We start from the raw sequence: 19,173 nt of genomic DNA on the forward strand, positions 1-19,173 counted from the left end.
ATGACCCCCTACCTGAGAAAGACATCTCTATTACATAATTTTGGAAGACTGGGCTGATAGCAACACAGTTGCAGTTATACCACTTGATAAAATATTATAAAGTTAGTTATGTAACCGAAATATAAAAAAAAAAATTATTCAGAATGAACAGATGATGTTTTCTAAATGAATACAAATACAGGCATGAATAAGAGGCGCACTATTTATTTATTTATTTATTTATTTACATTCTTTCTTTCTTTCTTTCTTTCTTTTTTCCAAAATATATCAAAAAGGTTCACAGGGCGATAAAGTCATGTGGGCAAGACCAAGGTGTCGTGTCAACGTGTGGTCCTTGGCAACTTGAGTCTACTCTTAAGTGAGACTAATAGCTTGTTTATATTTTGGGAAACAGTACCTAAACTAAATTTGTTAGAAAATATCAGTATGTATTTATATGTACAACCATCATTCCCGCACACATCTCTGTTTAAGACCATTTATGAACTTGAGTGATGTAGCTGAGGCTGAGAAACTATCAGAGCCAGAATTCACACACTCTGCTGACACTGCTGACATTTCTACATCTGAATTGTTTGTTTCTGTTTCGGTTTTCGAGTGTGTAGTGGAAGGTTTCGTGTTTAATTTGCATTAAAAAAAAAACGTCTGCGTTACGTCACGCCCACTTCAGCTTTAAATCTGAATACAGGTACAGATATGTGCAGCACTGAACAAATGCAGATAGTTGCATTATGTTCCACCATTATACAGTAAGATGTTAAAAATATGACAACATTGATAGAAAATAGGCATATTGCGTCAAGATTTATTTTCTGGAAATTTCCACTGAAACTTTTGAGACAGAGCAGCAACCAGAAAAGGTCTAACGTAAAAGAATTCAGCTGCAACTGCAAGAAATGTTTTTTATTTTCACATTTAAGTTAATTTCCAGTTTAATTGAACTTGTCAATATTCTATTTCATTACATACATAGTGTATATTTTTCTTTTTACATGTAGCCAGTGTTAGTCTGCTGACAGAAGTATGCTAGATGAGGACTGTAATCATAACAACTTGGGTATCTACATCCCAGAAATATAGTCATTTTTACCAACTAGTTGGGTTAAAAAATTCAATCATGCATGCTGGGTCAACAACCCAAGCTAACCGCGCTGAGCACAGGGTTTCCAAATTGACCCAAACTGGATTATTTTTAACCCAGCCATTTTTAGAGTGTAAATATATGAATGTAGTACAAAAATAGCTCCAGAAATAAAAATCCTTCAGCTGTGCAAGCAGCCTGGAAACTACAACATTCAGATGTACATAAAAACGTGACAACGTCTTCGCCATTTTACACAAACATGCATGTGATTAAGCACACAGGTCATGAAGATTGTGTAAACACAAGTTACAATGAGGAAGCTTAATCCAAGAGCAAATTTAATCATCCTCGTAACAGCAATACTCTCCCACATCCTGTTTACTAGCCGTGGCTCCTTGTCAGTTTTATCTGTCCAATCAGCAGTTGAATATGAGACGTCTGAAGTTCAGGCCTGAGAGGAGCTGAAGGTTGATTGGTGCCACATTGATGCATGGAGGCCCAATTAACCAGAACATGATCCTCAGACCCTCCCACTCACGCGCAGGATTGGCTTACGGATAATTGATGAGACTTGGCTGACCTCCAGGACTGTGGGGTAGCTGGACCGGTAAGGCCAGGTACACACACACACACACACACACACACATTTACATACAGTCATGGGAAAAGATGGTACACTCTCCTTCATTTCTAGGTTTTTATTTTTCAGGGCCTAAATATCAATTGTGTGATCCTCCCCAACTTCTGTAAACAAACAGAAACCAAACCTTTTCCCCCCAAAAAAAAAACAACATTCAGAAGTCAGGTGAGAAAAAATAAGTACACCCTATAATTCAGTAGCAACAATAAGTTGAAGCAAGCGTTTTCTGTAGGAGTTTATCAGTCTCTCACAATGTTTTGGAGAAATTTTGGTGGTTTAAAAAAATGAAGGTAGTTTTCAGTCCAAAAAGCATCTCAATTCAAAAGGGGGCAGTATGACTACACTACAAACCTATTTGAAATCAGTGTGACACATTTATGGATTTAGGAGTATTTTAACTAAACCATTTTAGCCTTTTAATCATGCTACAATAGCCATGGAATAGATTGGCTTTACACAAGAGGAAATTGGTTTCGGCCCACCCGGTTTTAGATGAACTTGAAGGACAGCCATGGATGCATCTGTGTCACAAACAGCAAAAGTTTCATTGAAATTCTCGGAAGAGCTGGTCTTAGAGAAATTCTAAGCAACAGAATATGACAGTATCCTATTTTAGTCTATAGGAAAAATCTGTATAGCTGTTGGGAATGTATCAGTTTCAAGGTCGTTTTTTTCTGAAGGGTTGTCCTTTAGGGCCACACATTCTGCTGGAGATCTAGCCAATGTCCATGCGAACCTGTTGGATAGAGAACATAGAAAGAGCAATTCTGAATTTTTTCTGTAATTTTTTTTTTCAACAGTATGCTCAGTTTGTAATGTTTCTGAAAGTGTTTCTAGGCCTGTTTTTGTGAAAAAACACCCTGGAAAAAATTTGAGTCTCAATGGACAAGTAGTTTCTTTATTTCAGGCTTCTGTTTACATTTTTCTGGCCCAGAAATTAGCCAATCCATCTCCAATCAGAACTGCTCGGTGTACTGCTTTTTCCTGAAAAGCAACTCAAGAGGCATGAAGTTTCAACAGAGGAGGTGTGGTCCATTGAGGAAAATGGATAATTGCAATTATATTTCACTAGAATTACAAAATGCTGCTTTAATGTCATATAAACTGGAACACAGAGAGAGATCTCATCTCACTCATAAACATGACCAAAGACCAGAAAAACATCTCGCTAAAGTAGAAAGAGAGATAAAGTCACAAAAAAGTAACTAGAAATTTTATAAAGCAAGAGCAGTAAGGGAGTCAGGATGAAGATGCAAGAAAGGAATCATTTTTCCGGATGCACCCTTATGCCCCCGCACCACCGGCTGTGGTACGTCCTCCATCCTTCAGAGCTCCTTTCTTCTCTCTACATATTCTGGCAGTTGCAGTTTTAGGCAGTTGCTCCATCGCGATAGCCCTCTCACCCCTGCTGAGCGCACCCCATTACAGCCTCGCTCCCTACACACACTGCCTGACACACTAAAAGCCCAGCCTGGGGAGCGGCCAGGTTAAGAGATGGAAAATGGGGCAGTGGTGGAAGAGGATGGGGCTATTTAGGGCGCTGATTGCTGATTTGGCAGCAGGGGGGAGAGTGTAGTAATAACAATTGCTTGTTCACCTTTTCTGACTGTTTTTTTAGAAATGGAGGAAGATGGAAAATTCAGATGGACAGAGGGTAAGGACAGTTTGTGTGTGTGTGTGTGTGTGTGTGTGTAAGATAAAGTGGAATAGCCAGCTTTGTATCTGCATTCCACTGATTCTTTCTTTCTTTCTTTCTTTCTTTCTTTCTTTCTTTCTCTATCTGTTTGCCTGCCTATCTATCTATCTATCTATCTATCTATCTATCTATCTATCTATCTATCTATCTATCCCTTTCTTTCTTTCTTTCTTTCTTTTAGTTTTAAAAGGCAGCTTTTAATTACACTAGCACAGTTACTTTTTTAATATACTTTTTTTTTTTAACAAATTTAGTTGGTTCCATAAAAATAAAGTAGCTTCGGATGAATAAATGGATGCTGCAAATGCGTCACTCAGTGCCACATGTTCATGTTAATGAAGGTGGACTTTACTGATACACACGGGCCCTTCCTGTTCATATCAGTATTTGTACCAGTTTAAGACGCATTACCTGTTCATTTTGAATAAAGTATTTATATTTGGTGACATCCCTAATAATGTGTACACGAAGCCAGAATGTTCATCGCTGTGGTGATGAATTCTTCCACTTTCTCCATATGCTAGGTTTTTATCCAAATGCATGTGACACATTAAGCAAATCAATTGAAGCTCTGAAGACTTCAAAGCTTGTGTTTGATCTGTCCAAACCAGGAGAGCTCAGAGAGCGGTTTGAGATGGGCCTGTTCATTAGATAAATGAGTTTATGCACTTTGAACAAAAAGACGATGCTTTATCAAAGCTCTGCGGTGGATGTGACCGGTTCCTGCTTAACAAATTCCTGCTGGAAGTATGAGCTGTCCCAGCCTGAGGTAACTGACATCAGGAAGTGTACGTGGTGTATGTGGTGACAGCTTCCCTTACAGTCAGGATGTGGCTGAAAAGAATGTGTCATCTAAGATGGCTACTGGATTCTTTTCTCGCACTTTTCACTGTCTTGGCTCTTCCTGACTGCTTTAAGATCAACATTGGTGTAAGTAATAGGAAGGAGAGAGGGAGAGAGAGAGAGAGAGAGAGAGAGAGAGAGAGGGAGAGTTTTTTTTTTACTCAAAAGGCATGTGCAACAATGCATTGGTGAGATTCCTAGAACAACAGGATTCAACTTCCTTCCAGTGTTATCACACTGCAGAGATGCTGTTTTTTTCTCCTTACATACCTCTTGAGAAAAAAAAACCCTGATGGATCCTTTTTTAAGATTCAAACTGATTAAACTTAATGGTTTAAATGTAGACATGTATGTGTTGTCCTTGGAAAAAGATAAATGTATAGTGACTTTTGGGATCAAAAGGTGAAGTCTACATCTAAATGATCAAGAAACAAATTGTTTATATTGAAATATTTGTGATTTTGGTGCTAGTTTGTGGGTTGATGCTGTATTTTCTTTAATCCTGTGTGAAGTTAGAGGCAGTCTGCCTCTTGGATGTCCTGCACATTGTTAGTGCGGTTACAATGGACTTTAAAAGGAGAACATTTTTCAACAATCTCAAACATAAGAAATAAAGCTCAAGTTTTTTATTGTTAGCTCCTAAAAAAAACCCAAAAGAGTTTCTTTTCTGCTACTCATTTTTCAGTGACGTTCAATGTCATGTGAATGAGAAATCCATCATAGACGTAGTGGAGACAGCAAACGCTGGATGCAAAATTTCAGAATGCAGTACAGCTATGGGATCGCTGGGTAGTAATCTACAAGCTGACAAGCACGATGGTGTTTATGGTAGTGTTAGCATGAAAGTTAAAATCTATTTGAGCAGAGTATACAGACGATGAGATGCACAGACTAAAGGATTAAAGCATTGCTGCATCGCTCTATTTAGAGATATGAATTCCTGTTGGTGCTACTATCACTGGGCATTGTGGGTAATGTACGAAACCATTAATCAAAGTAAAAATTGACTTAGAATTTCATTACAAAATAAATTTGGATAGTAGCGAACATCAGATTCATTATAAAAATTAATATGCAAGTCATTCAAGGTGGATATTTAAAGGGAAAATTACTTCAGTGTGTTAGTTATTCTCGATTCAATGCACAGCTAACTTCACATATGGACGTTTATGTTTGAACTTACGGAAAATAATCAGCAACAGGTTTAGCATGAAACCATCAAGAGTTGAAATCCCAGAAAGATTGACGCAACAACTGAGCAGGATGAGACCTTGATGATTGCCATGAAATTATCTAGAGAACTTGTGAGAACAGAAGCGATATTACCAGGAAAAAGGTTGATGCCTTGATGACTATTTATTCTATGAAGCACTATTCTATGAGGCATTTAGAGACGGCTGATTTAACAACAAGAGGAAATGCCTAGAGTCAACGAAGGAGAAAAACAGGAGAAGTGTCTAGAAGCTAATTGTTTCAGAAATAAAGGAGCTGTTGGCGATTTGTGATGAGGATGAAATTATTTGTCAGATGTGAGGTACAATCAGTACAGGGTATGCTAATTTATGGGCAAATCGCCAGAAGACATGCTGAAAATGCAAACTTGGTGAAAAAAATGTCACTTTTGCTAAATTTGGAAGTTCATAGCAAATGTGACTGTGTGAATCCTAGTACAATACTGCCTGAAAGGTGCAAGTCTGAATGATGGAAAACCTGAACATTACATGTAACGGTATGCCAGTAATGTCCTGGGTTTTTAGGTTGAAAATACTATGCTCATAAATATTCTCTCTCTCTGTCTTTCTCTTTTTCTCTCTCTTTCTTTCTCTCTCTCTCTCAGAGGTCACTGAGTCTCACACAAAGCCGAACACAGCTTCCCCTGTGCAATGAGCCCTGAGAAATCGTTTCAGCGCCAGCCAAACTTCCAGAATCCCACAACATGCAAAGGAGCCAAGAATCAGGACAGGACAGAGAAAAGGCAGCGGAATGAGTGAGAGAGAAGGGGAGGAAGAGAGAGAGAGAGAGAGAGAGAGAGAGAGAATCACTAAGCTCTGTTCATTAACCTCATCTCACTGTGCACCCCTGTACATACACCTCCTCAATCTTGGCAGACACAGCATGAGCTCTAGCAGATAGTGTGAGCTGGAGTAGGTGTGTGTGTGTGTCTGTGTGTGTGAGAGAGCTTTTTCTTTTTTTTCTGCGTTTGTGTGTTGCCGTTTGTATGTTTGATGCTTGTTTTCTGTTTTAATGTTTTGCTGTGTTTGTCCCTCTGTCCGCTGGTTGTGGTGAAGCTCCAGACCCAAACTTGTGAGGTGGGTTTCCCCAGGACTTGACCCACTATGCCTGATGTGCCTGCTGCTCTCGTCGATGGCAGAGAGTGTGTATGATCATTCTGAGTGGTCTCGGGACTGCTCAGCGCTCTGTGCAGCATGGTGTCTGTGCTCACTTTGTGGATCCATGGCACAGTGTTCTGAGTGGTGTTGCCTGCTGGCATTGCAGCTGTACAGGCTGTGTGGGACGTACCTGTGTAGGCCTTCAGTAGGACTATGAGTAGCTACTGTAGCTATGAGTAGCCACTGAAATGACATCCGGGCAGCTTTTGGAGGACCCTATTTTTTTGTTTTTTGTATTTGTTTGTTTATAATTGTAAAGTGACCTTGGGTGTGAGAAAGGCACAATATAAATTCTTCTTCTTCTTCTTCTTCTTCTTCTTCTTCTTCTTCTGTTTGGGTGTGTTGTTGGGTGTGTAGGTTAGGATAGGATATGCATATCTGACAGTTTTGACCTTATAGGGAGATTTTGCTGGACAAAACAAAAACGAAAACTGAAAAAACTAAAACTGCAAAAACAAAAACTGAAAAAACTAAAAGAGACAAAAAGATTCATTTTTTCCTTTCTGAGGTTAAAGTGTTGCATAGCATTAATTAGCTGCATTAAATATTATGTATATAATATTAAATGTAATATAGGATAGTAAGACAAACGTGTGATTTTGAGGAATTGTCAGGACTTCCCTTGACCTCTAACAACCTTCTTTCAAAAAGGAATGTGAATTTATTAATATAAATTAAGACATAAATTTGCAGTATAGTAGTGTAATTATTTGTTATTTCATCACCACAACCCTGACCAGGATAAAGAGGCTAATGAAGATGAATGAATGCCATTTCATTAAAATGTATGTTTGTATAACCTGATTATTAAAAAATCTACAATATAAAATCCCACAAGGACAAAACTAAAAGAAGTCCAAAAAAACTGTACTAGAAACGAATGATTGGAAAGGCTTAGTTGAAGAGAGAGGACAGAGAAGAATGACCAGAGTGGTTTCAGCTGACAGAAAGGCTATGGTAACTCAAATAACTACTCTTTACAACTGTGGTGAGCAGAAGAGCATCTCAAAATGCACAACATGTTGAACCTTGAGCCAGATGGGCCACAGTAGCAGAAGACCACATCAGGGTCTATTTCTATCAGTCAAAGAACAGGAATCTAAGTCTACAGTGGGCACAAGATTGGAAAAACCTCACCTGATCTTTCTCCTGGTCTCTCATGAACAAGGCATTTCTGACAGTTGGTGAATCCCAAGCCAAATTTACAGCCAAATTTAAACTTGAAAATATGTCTCCCGCATATTAAACACAGATAAAGCAAAACACAGATATTATAACACAAAACATTCTGCGCAAAGGTGAGTAATTTCATCTGCTGATTAGTTGGAACTAAATAATAAGTCATGTGTACAAAAATGCTGCTGTAACAAGTAGCAAACCAAAAGTAGCTAATGTTAGCTGGGTTTTTGCTGAACCATTCACATATGTTCGCTTGAAACGTGTTAATGTAACTATGCAGCAACTGTGGAAGCCCTTTTTCTATCAAGTAGAAAAGAAAAAAATGCATATTTTTCTTTATTTTTGGCAGCAGCAGTATATCAAAATTTCATCCTATCTCAAAAGTAGACTTATCTCAAAATTCAGATTTATTATCTCAAAATTCTAACTCATCTCAAAATTTACACTTATTACCTAGAAAGGTTAGAGTTATCAAAGCCTTTGACATGTGTCAGAATTCTGACTTATTATCTCAAAATTCTGACTCATTATCTTGAAATTCTGACTTGTCTCAAAATTTCGACTTATGTCAAAGTTTTGACTTGTTTTATGCCACAATTTTGACTTATGATGACATAAATTTTGACTTTTTTTATATCTTTTTTATACTTGTTATCTAAAGATTGTGACATATGAATTTTTGAATTTGTGAAACCCTCAAAATTATATAGCCCCGAAAAATTTGGACTTATCTCAAAAGTTCAACTTATCTCAAATTTTTTACTTATGAGATAATAAGTTAACTATTTTGAGATAATACATCAGAATTGTGAGATAGTTAGTCAAAACCTTGGCATACTGACTCTGCCAAGAATGTATTTTTTCCTTTTCTACTTGCCAGAAATGGGCTTCGATATGTAACCCTTTCAAGTAGTTTTTCTTTCTTGTATTCCTCTCTTTTATTTGTTTAATTTAGGGCAATTTAAGGTCAATTATTTACAATTTGAACACATACAGAAGGTCGTACACTTTTCTTCTACTTTTTCCACTTAATCCCTTAAACTGACTTCTTGTGGTAGCTACTGAAATGATGACAACCTCCAATTTTCAGCAGCCTGACCAATATAGCAACAGTAACTAAGCATAGATGGGCTATGGGGTTTGGTCATTCTCTGCCATTAGTATTTTGAATAATATCTGAGGAGGTGTTTTATCTGGGACTTCCCAACACTTCCCAGCTCTGCCTCAAGTCAAACTGAATTTAAAAAAGTGTAACGTCTCACCGTCAGAAATTGTACAAAGCTACAAAACCCATTTTACCATTCAAAATATGAAACGTGAAATGAAATAACTTCAAATGAAATGTAGACGAAAATAACTGAAAATATCTTGGGGGGGTGGGTGGGGGGGGTTGAAGTGCTGTAAGAACGCAATGCTTTTGCAGTCAAGTAGGACTCAAGACTGGAGCTCAGTGGTCAAAAAATGCCTTCTCGACTTCCTGCACACAGGGAACGAACGCTGCTATTTAAATTTAACATCCTCCCAGGCAATAAAACCTCACAGAACGAATAACTAAACTGAAAATAATAATCCAGTCCAGATCCACTGCTAATTCATGCCTTTCTATTAATAGTACAATGATTTTTTTTTATGGACACCCCATGACTTGAACATGCAAACCTTTTAGGACTCCGTCCAAGAGTCCCGTCAATTTCATTAATCTCTCCAACATGACAGTCTTGAATACCTGCATTATTGACATGTTGATTTTTATAAATGCTATATACTAGCCAGAGTGATGTACAAGCCAATAAATCATTAGAGATCTTGGCCTCATGTGCATTGACATATAAACAAAATGCCTGTTCACGTTTCCATTGAACAAGGCTCAGAAAAGAAACATCTGTTAAAGGTGCACAAGCACGTGCACGTGCACATGCGCTGTCCTCTAGTGCGCACTACGCTTGCCTTCTCCATGGTGACTCAGGTCGATGGCAAAAACAAAGATCAGAACAGTTTTTTTATTTTTCTTTTTTCTTTTCTTTTCTTTTTTTTGTCGAAATGTCACTCACTCTTTCTCCCCTTGTCACTTAGTGGTCCGTTTGGCCTGCTCTCGGTGGCCCGGGGGCAGTGAATAAAGCACAGGAGAGGGAGGAGGCCGGAGCAGAACCGCAGGGCGCCATTGTTGCTCTGCTCTCACTGCAAGCTAAGCGGGAGACTGCAGGACTGCAGGGGCCAAATAAAACCACACAAACATGCCAGAGCTGCTGTGGCCATGGACTAAAAGTGGACTTTTTTCTTTTTCTTTCTCTTTTTCAGGCTGATTGGCATAACCAAATTAATTTTATGTTATGGTATTGTATTTAAAACGGCATCTTAAATCACTCAAATAATATAATTTGTGTTGTTTTTTGACTACAAATATATGCAAAAATGAACACTTGTACACCCAATGCTAGTGTTTTCATGGGTACTATATTTTTAAAGATGGATTGCACACTATTTCTCTCTCTCTCTTTGCATGATGTGGTGGTTTGTTACTTTTGTCTTATTTCTTCTATATCAACTTTGTATTTAAATGCAAATTAGAAATGCCCCATCACTACATCCCAAACCACCCCACCCACTTTGCATGATAAACAGGTCTTACATGACCTTCATATTCATGTTATGGAACTTGATTGGCTCTTATGTTTTATGATGTAATAACACTTGCACACCACATGTTCAAATCTAAATCAGATGCCACATGTTCTAAATCTAAATCTAAATTATCTTAGGCTTTTATTTCTTGTTAAAAACCCCACTGAAGCTCTACATTTCACAATTTGACCAATCAGCCCACTCAAATTAATTTCTGCAAAAGGTTTATAGTATGAAATATATGTGACTTTAGCTCTCTTAATACGTTGGTTGTGCTTGCTGTGTTAGCGGCCATTTTATTTATCTTTGGCTGCCAAGGCACAGCAGACCGATTGTAAACTGGCAGATTTTCTAGGCTTTTGGAAATCTTTCAAATTAAAAAAAAATCGGTTAAATGTCTAGACATGTATATAACTTGTTCAAGGCTTTAGTTGAGTCATGGATAATAGCCAGGATTTCTAATTATCAGACATTTACAAAGATGTCTGGTTTGAGGGGAAAAAAAAAGATGTAGACAGAAGTGTTAAATCAATCAGTGATACAGGTGACTTTATTTTATGAGATTAAAAAAAAATACAAAATACCCCTTTCCGAAATCGTGCTTGTATAAAGGGTCTTTAAAGTCTCATTCACTCGACAACAACTTAAATGCTTGGTTTCTGAGAAACTGCACTGTTAAAAAAAAATAACTGAAGGACTGTTCAATGGATAGTTAAGAGTTCTTTCATTTCCTAACATGGTTCTACTACGAACCCATTCTGACAGGGAAATATTCAGTTGCACGTTCTACATAGAACGTTTAAAGGGTATAAAACAAACTGAAGAAATATTAGAGAATAATAGAGAAATATTAGAATTAGAGAATCAGTATAGGCTCCCTGTTTAGGGCTGACAGTAAAACAGGATAAGGAGCTAACCAAACACGCTAACATGGATTATAAATGAATACATGTAAATATAACTATTATGTAAAATTAAAAAGTTATTTAACTTGACTGAAATAACAATCTTCAATTTACTGTATATACATCAGCATTTCAGTATGAAGTGCTATCTACTCTAGTTCAGTGCCCTATTGCCCCCCAAGTAGTGGCAGGTTGATCGGATGATTATTTCTTTGAGAGAATAAAGTGGCTGCTAACTGAGCCATGGCGATTACCTACAGGTAATCAAGGCTGGGACTGGACAAAGCGCCCGGCCTGGAGCTCCATCGCCTCTACTCAGATTCTGTTACCTGTTGTCTATTCACATGGCATAATAGGGCAGTAACCGGAACCAGCCACTAACCAGCCAAATTTGGCTGTCTGTCAAGTTCATTGTTTTCCTCTGGGCTGAAACAAAACACCAGGGGAGATGTGGGTATCAAAGGGCTCAAGGCCTTTAGCCATGACCCTGGAGTGGTGGCAAACCGTGACCTGTATGGCCTCTCTACAATTTCAGTGACTTTGGCGATGGTTGCAATAATGACTTGTTCAGAACAAATGAGTGGTAGCTTACTCCTCAAACAAGTACTGAAGTTCCTATTAGCTGGGTTCTACTGTGACGGCCCTGAGGAGAGGAAAAAAAAGCAGAAACACAAGAGATGTCTATTTATAGGTGGAAATAATAATAGCAACGCGTTCACACCGCCTACTTGCCTTTTACGAGAGAGAGAGAAAAGGCATAAAAAGAGAGAAAGTGTGAAACAGAGTGAAGGGGTGAAGAACGTGTTATAAATAGAGAGTGTGTGCGTGGTGGATCAGGTAAGTAAATGTGGAGCCACAGTGACAGTTCGTTCACAGTTGGAGGTGATGGAGACAAAGCTCCCTTCCCCAGAGATAATTACAGTTTAGATCTGCTTTCCCCTTCTGCTCCGGTCATGTTTATACAACCTGTTATAACCTCTCTTCTTTTCCACTCTTCTTCTCTCACAGTTTTACATCACATCTGACTAGTAGGGGAAATAAAAACAGCAGCACTTCCAACTAATCCTGTCTAAAGTGTTGATGCAATAAAAAGAATACCAAGCCAAATACTTCACATTGCCTGTGACTGCTGCTTGGCTAATTTATTTTAGAAATGTTTAGAAGTCTACTTGTTCTAGAGCCTTGATTCAATCTGGTTGGCTGGTTCATGCTAAGCCAAAAGCATTTAGACATTTTGAAGTTATAACTGCTGGTTTATTATTCAATTCTTCATTTTAAAGCATATTATTCTGTAGTTACTATTAATTGTTCAGTATCTTTACAGAAACTAATCAAAAATGTGTGTAGTTTCGAGAGTGAGGAATGTAAGTCTGGGAATTTAAAGGCTTGAAAGATTGGCCTCTACGGTGGCAAAACACATTTACAAATCAAAAAAAAAAAAAATAGGCGAAACCAAAAACAAGATAGCAAAAACACAACAGCAAAACCAAAAACGCCGCAGCAAAAAAAAAAAAAAATAAAACAATAATAAATCAGAAAACACAACAGTATTAATGCAAAAACAGACAAGGTAAGTCCTTATAGACCATCACATTTCTAATTTGCTTTGTTGCTTTGTTTTCAGTCCACTGAAGACCAATAATGTTACTGCTGACATAAAATTTCACATTCTTAAACATCGACGGGCCTGAAATAAACTACAGTACAAACAGACATTGCAAGGACACTAAAAGAAATACAAAAATAAGTGCAAACAACACAAATATGAGCTATGAGAGATTCGCCTTCCAGGCAGTACTTAATCTTCTATGTTCTTGTGCTACTTCTTTTGTACAGAGAAACATACTGCAGCAAAAAGAAAAAAAAATGGTGCCTCAATAGAAGCTGTATTCCTGTGGCCTTCACTTTAACTATCTGACAGCTGTACAGTATGAAACACGGACAGCTTCATATTGTATCTAGTTGACCTCAATAGATCTGTTTATAGGAAAGATTGTCCAATTTCCAATCTAATAGTTCTTATTTTTTCTTATGTTTCTCAGTGTTGATGAGGCTTTTCCCCCTAACCATTTGCTTTGCCAATCCACATTTTATTATTTGCTCAAGAACTTAAGAGAAGGATATATTCTTCAACAAGAAACATAAAGTGAACTGAATTAGCTCAAACTTAAGCAGCCTGGCTTTATTTCTGATCGTGTGTGTGTGTGTGTGTGTGTGTGTGTGTAGTCAGATTATGGAGCTATAATAGGAAGTTTAAAATATCTTTCTTTTGCTGTGTTTTAATCCTGGATCTGTGCTTCCTCTAAACCAGTTTAGCATTTCTGCAGTGTGGACGGTGTAATAATCAGTGTAAAAGTGGATCAGAGTAGTGGGAGTGTGTGTGCGCGCTTGTGTTCGTGTGTGTGTGTATCTTGAGACAGGGTATCACTAACATGCATGGTTCCCTGGTTAAGCAAATCCCTGTCTAGGATTTGCATACTGCTAAATACGTACGAGCACACAAACGTGAGAGAGGATTTGGAGACACACGTACACACACATACACACTTGGGGGAAGCTGAGCGATGGCAGTTACTCAACCATTTCATGAGACCTTGTCATTCCTAATTCAACACATGCGTCTCATAAGAGTTTCTGCATATTGGTTTTTTGTGTATGCAGTGAAACAACTGTTTAAGCTTAGCACCTTGCTGTCTCATCCAGGGTGTGTCCCCACCTTGCTCCTAGTGTTCCCAGAATAGGCTTGGGATTCAGTGTGACTCTGACAGGATAGTGAGGTTACTAAAGATTTCAGTAATTTTCTTCCACATGCCTCATATCCTGGTAAGTTCATGGTTAGTCTGAAGTATATCTTTGATCAGAGCAGGTCAGCAGGAATGTTGTGCACTATTTAAACGCTCCATGTGATAACCAGATTGTTTGGACTGCTTTCCTGTGTACTCACACACTTCTCTCTACGTGGGAACTGTTCCACTTTACAGAGAGGGTTTAATCATGGAGGCTCATTTGCAACCATCTGAGCAGCTAGAAGTGGGGTTACAGTTCCATGCGTTTATACTCAGAGAGCTGATATTGTAATCCAGAGGGACAGTTCTGTTCACCACCTGTTGGTTTTCCAGTGATATAACTTTATGTCAACATTAAACCATGTGTTTTCTTGTGTATGACTGCTGTTGCATGCATTGTTAAAAATGCAAGAATAAACATACACTGCGTATACAGATTACATTATAGTCATGAAGTATGGGTTGTATTTGTAATCAAACATTTTCTTGCATTAATAAGACTGCAGTATGTGGCCTTCATTCACCGTTAGCTTGCTCTTTGATTTCAGCACCTGGACAGCTCCTGCGTCTTTGCCTAAAGAACAGGTTCCCAGCCCTGGTCCTGGACAAGCCCCTGTCCTGCACATTTTACTGCTTTCCCTGCTGAACACACCTGATGTAATTAATCAGCTAATTAACAGCCCTTACTGAGTTGAGGTGAGTGTGTTAGAGCAGGGAAAACACTAAAATGTGAAGGACAGGGGGTACTCCAGGGCCAGGGTTGTGAACCTGTGGTCTAAAGCAAATCTTTTGCAAAACTGTTTTAGCAAGCAGAGGTTTACTGACTTTTGTTGGGTGTATGATAACTGGGGTCTGTGAGAGAGTTCCTAATTTTACTATTAGTCCATTTGTTTATGACTCTAACACACTATCGACTTCTGTCCACTAGGCTACTGTTGATGCAGTTGTAATTTATTTGAATGAGCTGATGAGTTTACACTAAAGTGCTTCTTATATATAAATAAATTTTAAGAATTAATGTTATCTGGAATTGTACTTTAATATAAGTAAATCTGTTAATAGATACAGCACATTTAAAATGATTAACATGATTGATCTTTAATATGGTTTGGGTTCTGTGGGTAGAAACCTGAGGAATTCAAAGCACTACTGGCTTCAATCCTAATGTGCTTAAGATTTGAATAGTTTGGATTGTAGTATATATTGTATAGTTTCAGGGGAAAAAAATAGTACTAAACTACCCTTTTCCTTGTCACCGAGGTGGTACTCTTTGTACCTTGTATCTTTCACCTGGAAATATGGATATAGTGTACCTTTTGAGAAGATTTATGATAAATAGTTTGACAATAATTAATGTTTAGAATAAAGCTTTAAAGGTAAATTGCATGCATCTTTTCTAGGCACAAGTTAAGGTACTAAAGATGCATGCACCCTTGATGATAGCACTTTTTTTCTGAGAGTGTAGCCTGTCTGTATTTTTTACACTAAAAACCGTCTCTCGAAAATCTATCTCATAAAATTTGTAAAAATTCTAACAAGTAAGAATTCTTGTTATATTTTGTAAGAAAAACCAAACCCTGCCCCCCTCTTCCTCACACAAGCCACATATGTTGGCTTGTGCGAATTCCTTCGCATTTGCAATCACGAGACCATACTGGCCCAGGAGAATAGAGGACTCCAAAACAGCTAATGAATGCGAAAGGGACAGGGGTGGGCGGACAGCTAGACTGGGCTTCTTTGGGTGAGTGTGAAATGGAGCGTCATGGGGCAGTGACGGAGGTGCAGCTGCGCGTGAGGCCTGTGAAACACCGAGAGAACAATCGCGCTCACTGTTCACCAACCGTGCGCTCTCCAAAAGCCCATTAGCATAGGCCGTTCTGCCTGATTAACTCCCATAGCCGGCCAGGGACATGTCCTTTGTCCACTAATCAGCGTAAAACATTACATTAAAGATGGCCATCAAGGTTGCAGAGTGACATCGAGTGACGCCTTTCAGTTTGAAACTGTCCCTGAAATGTATTTATTCTCCCAGGCATTGGAATCTTTTTAAAGTCTGTAGTACTGGGCTACTGGTGTTGTATTTTAATGATTTTGTTTTATTCTTTTATGGTTTTATTTCATTTCATTTATATTTTATGTCACTGCTGTTTGGATTTAGCTGAAGATAGTGTACAGCTCTTTGGCTGACACTTGTCTTTTAAATCTGCTATATAAATAAAGATGACTTGAAAATGAAAAGCACTCACTCATAACTGTCCTTGTCAGGGTCACAGTGGATCCGGAGCCTATCCCAGGAACACTGAGGGTAACGCAGGAATACATCCTGGATGGGGTGCTGGTCCATTGCAGGGCACCATGACACATACTCATATACTCTTTTACACCTAAGGGCAATTTATCTTAGCCAGTCCACTTACTGACATTACTGGAAGATGAGTGGAAACTGCACAACATGGTGGAAACCCACACAGACACAGGGAAAACATGCTCAGGATCAAACCTGGTACAGATCTACGTAAATGTTAATGCACTCTATTTGGAGTCTGCCACCATGTACAGGCTTTAAGATTGTGCAGTCCTTGGAATTTCTGAGGGCATTTATACAATGTTATAGTTCCTTCAGGGTTCTTGCATAATAAAGTGTTCTCTACTTCATAAAAGGGTTCTACATGGACTGTTTAAGGGTTCCCTAGAAGGACAAACAGAAAAACCCTTTAGATTTCTACACTGGTGGTTACATTGAGTTTAGAGGTTTACGAGTGTTGTTTTAAACTATTTAAGGGCATTCATACTGTTGATACACTATATGGCCAAATGTTTGTGGACACCTGACCATCGCACCCATACATGGTTCTTCCCCAAACTGTTGCCACAAAGTTGGAAACACACAATTGTCTAGAAGTCTTTGTTTGCTGTAACATTAAAATTTCCCTTCACTGGAACTAAGAGGCCCAAACCTGTTCCAGCATGACAATGCCCCTGTGCACAAAGTGAGCTCCATGAAGACCTGGTTTGCCAAGGTTGTTGTGGAAGAACTTGAGTGGCCTGCACAGAGCCCTGACCTCAACCCCACTGAACACCTTTGGGATGAACTGGAACACTGAACGCCCCAGGCCTCCTCACCCAACATCAGTGCCTGATCTCATTAATGCTCTTGTGGCTAAACGGACAAATCCCCACAGTTACGCTCCAAAATCTAGTGGAAAGCCTTCCCAGAAGAGTGGAGCTTATTATAACAGTTAAGGGAAACTAAATCTTGAATAGGATGTTCAACAAGCACATATGAGTGTGATAGTTAGGTGTCCACAAACTTTTGGCCATAGAGCGTATATGGTGCTCATCTATTTATCAAACCAGTTTAAATGCAGTAGGAAATTTGGAGTCTATTTGCAGTCTGCCACCACTCAGAGGGTTTGAAATTGTGCACTCCTTGAACTTTTGAGTGCATTTATTCCATGCTATTAGAGAAAACCAGTTCCTTAAGGGTTTCTGTGTTCTCCACCTCATAAAGGACACACTCTGTTGAATGGTCCTACATGGACCCTTTAAGGGTTACCTTATATAGAAAAACCCTTGCTAGTTTCAGATTGGCTGTTCCATTGAGTTTAGCATTGTTTGAAACTAATTTAGGACATTGTTGATGTTGATATATGGTTAACAAGGTGAATAATCTGTTGAGCCAAACAGCCTATATGCAGTAAGACATGCTCCTGAATTGGAGTCTAAACTCCAGCACTTAGAGGCTTTAAACTTGAAGTTCTTGGACTTTTCCTTCTGCACCTGCACCACTTCTCTGCTGTGTGTTCAGGAATTCGCTGAAGTCTGTAATGAGCTCGGTGAGGCCAAATGAAGAAAAAGTTCCAACTGTGCCAAATTCCACCAGAGAGAGAGAGAGAGAGAGAGAGAGAGAGAGATGGATGAAGGCTGTAGGATGGAGAGAATAGAAAGAGAAAGCAGGATGAAGGCAGAGAGAAAGAAAATTAAGCCAAGCCTAAGTCTAAAAGCATGTACCCTGCTCTTGTGCTTGATAAAGAAACCATCAAGCCATTGACCGGAGAGGAAAAGTGTGTTTTTGGGCATTTCATATTCAGGATGATCTGAGATCTGGACGACTGAAGGTTAGAAATGTAATAATGAATAAAATGCACTACCTTCTCCTTCTTTTTTTTTTTGTCATTTGACATTCAACAAGATGCTAAAATGAACTGGAGGAGGGGGTGAGGGGCATAAACCCGGTCTCTCGCCTCACTGTGAGCTTGTGGATTAGGCAAGAGGCTGCGAGATTGCGAAACACGCCAACGTGTAATTGCACGATAAGGCGCGCGCGGAATTTATTGGCCCGGTTGCTGTTTCTGCTGCGCGCTAATCTCGCGCCTCTCCAATCTGTCTTCGTAATCTTCCGTGGCAGAACCGCAACCAGTGGCGTCAGGAGCGAGGGGTCTTTTTTTGGAGAGCTGAGAAAATATGCAGAGGAGTGATAAAGTCGATGCTAATTAGGGACATTTAGGACAGGGTTTACAAACGGGGGGTGGGGGGGGGGGGGAGTGTGTGTGTGTGTGTGTGTGTGTGTGTGTGTGTGTGTGTGTGTTGGGGGGGGGGGGGGGGGGGGGGGGGTGTATGGGCTGCTGTTTCTCACTGGTGAAGTGGCTTTTAGTGCCAGGAAGGATAGACTGAAGGATAGACTGAAGGATAGACTGTTTGGATTTTCGTGTTATTAGTCAGAAGTTTGGTTTGTTCTGGTGTGTGTATAAGAAAAGTGAACTAGTCATGAACTTTTCCAGAAAACACTTGTGTCAGCTGCAATTGTTCCACTCCTAACAGACACATTTTTGAAAGAAAAAAACAAAACAAAAAAAAAACTACAGTACCCTTATATTTTGTACCTTTAATATGTATTTATCAGCTGGAAATGTGGATGTAGCTAGTAAAAATGTTTTAAAGCACACAAATCGACCATAAATAGTTTTTTTTTTTAGAGTAAAGTTTCAAATATATAGAGGTGCAAAAGATGTATGGTTGAAGGTACAA

General features: G+C 38.9%; 1 long non-coding RNA gene across 1 annotated transcript in view; it reads right to left on the reverse strand.

Moving 5' to 3' along the window:
• Nucleotides 1-888: 888 nt before the first annotated feature.
• LOC117596123 (uncharacterized) overlaps nucleotides 889-19,173 on the reverse strand; it is a 120,582-nt gene continuing 102,297 nt past the window's right edge. The window contains exon 3 of the long non-coding RNA XR_004577288.2: nucleotides 889-2,460. This is a non-coding gene — a long non-coding RNA (uncharacterized LOC117596123). The remainder of the gene's footprint in view (nucleotides 2,461-19,173) is intronic.

Source organism: Pangasianodon hypophthalmus, chromosome 26, assembly GCF_027358585.1.
Source record: "Pangasianodon hypophthalmus isolate fPanHyp1 chromosome 26, fPanHyp1.pri, whole genome shotgun sequence".
NCBI classification, from domain to species: Eukaryota; Metazoa; Chordata; class Actinopteri; order Siluriformes; family Pangasiidae; genus Pangasianodon; species Pangasianodon hypophthalmus.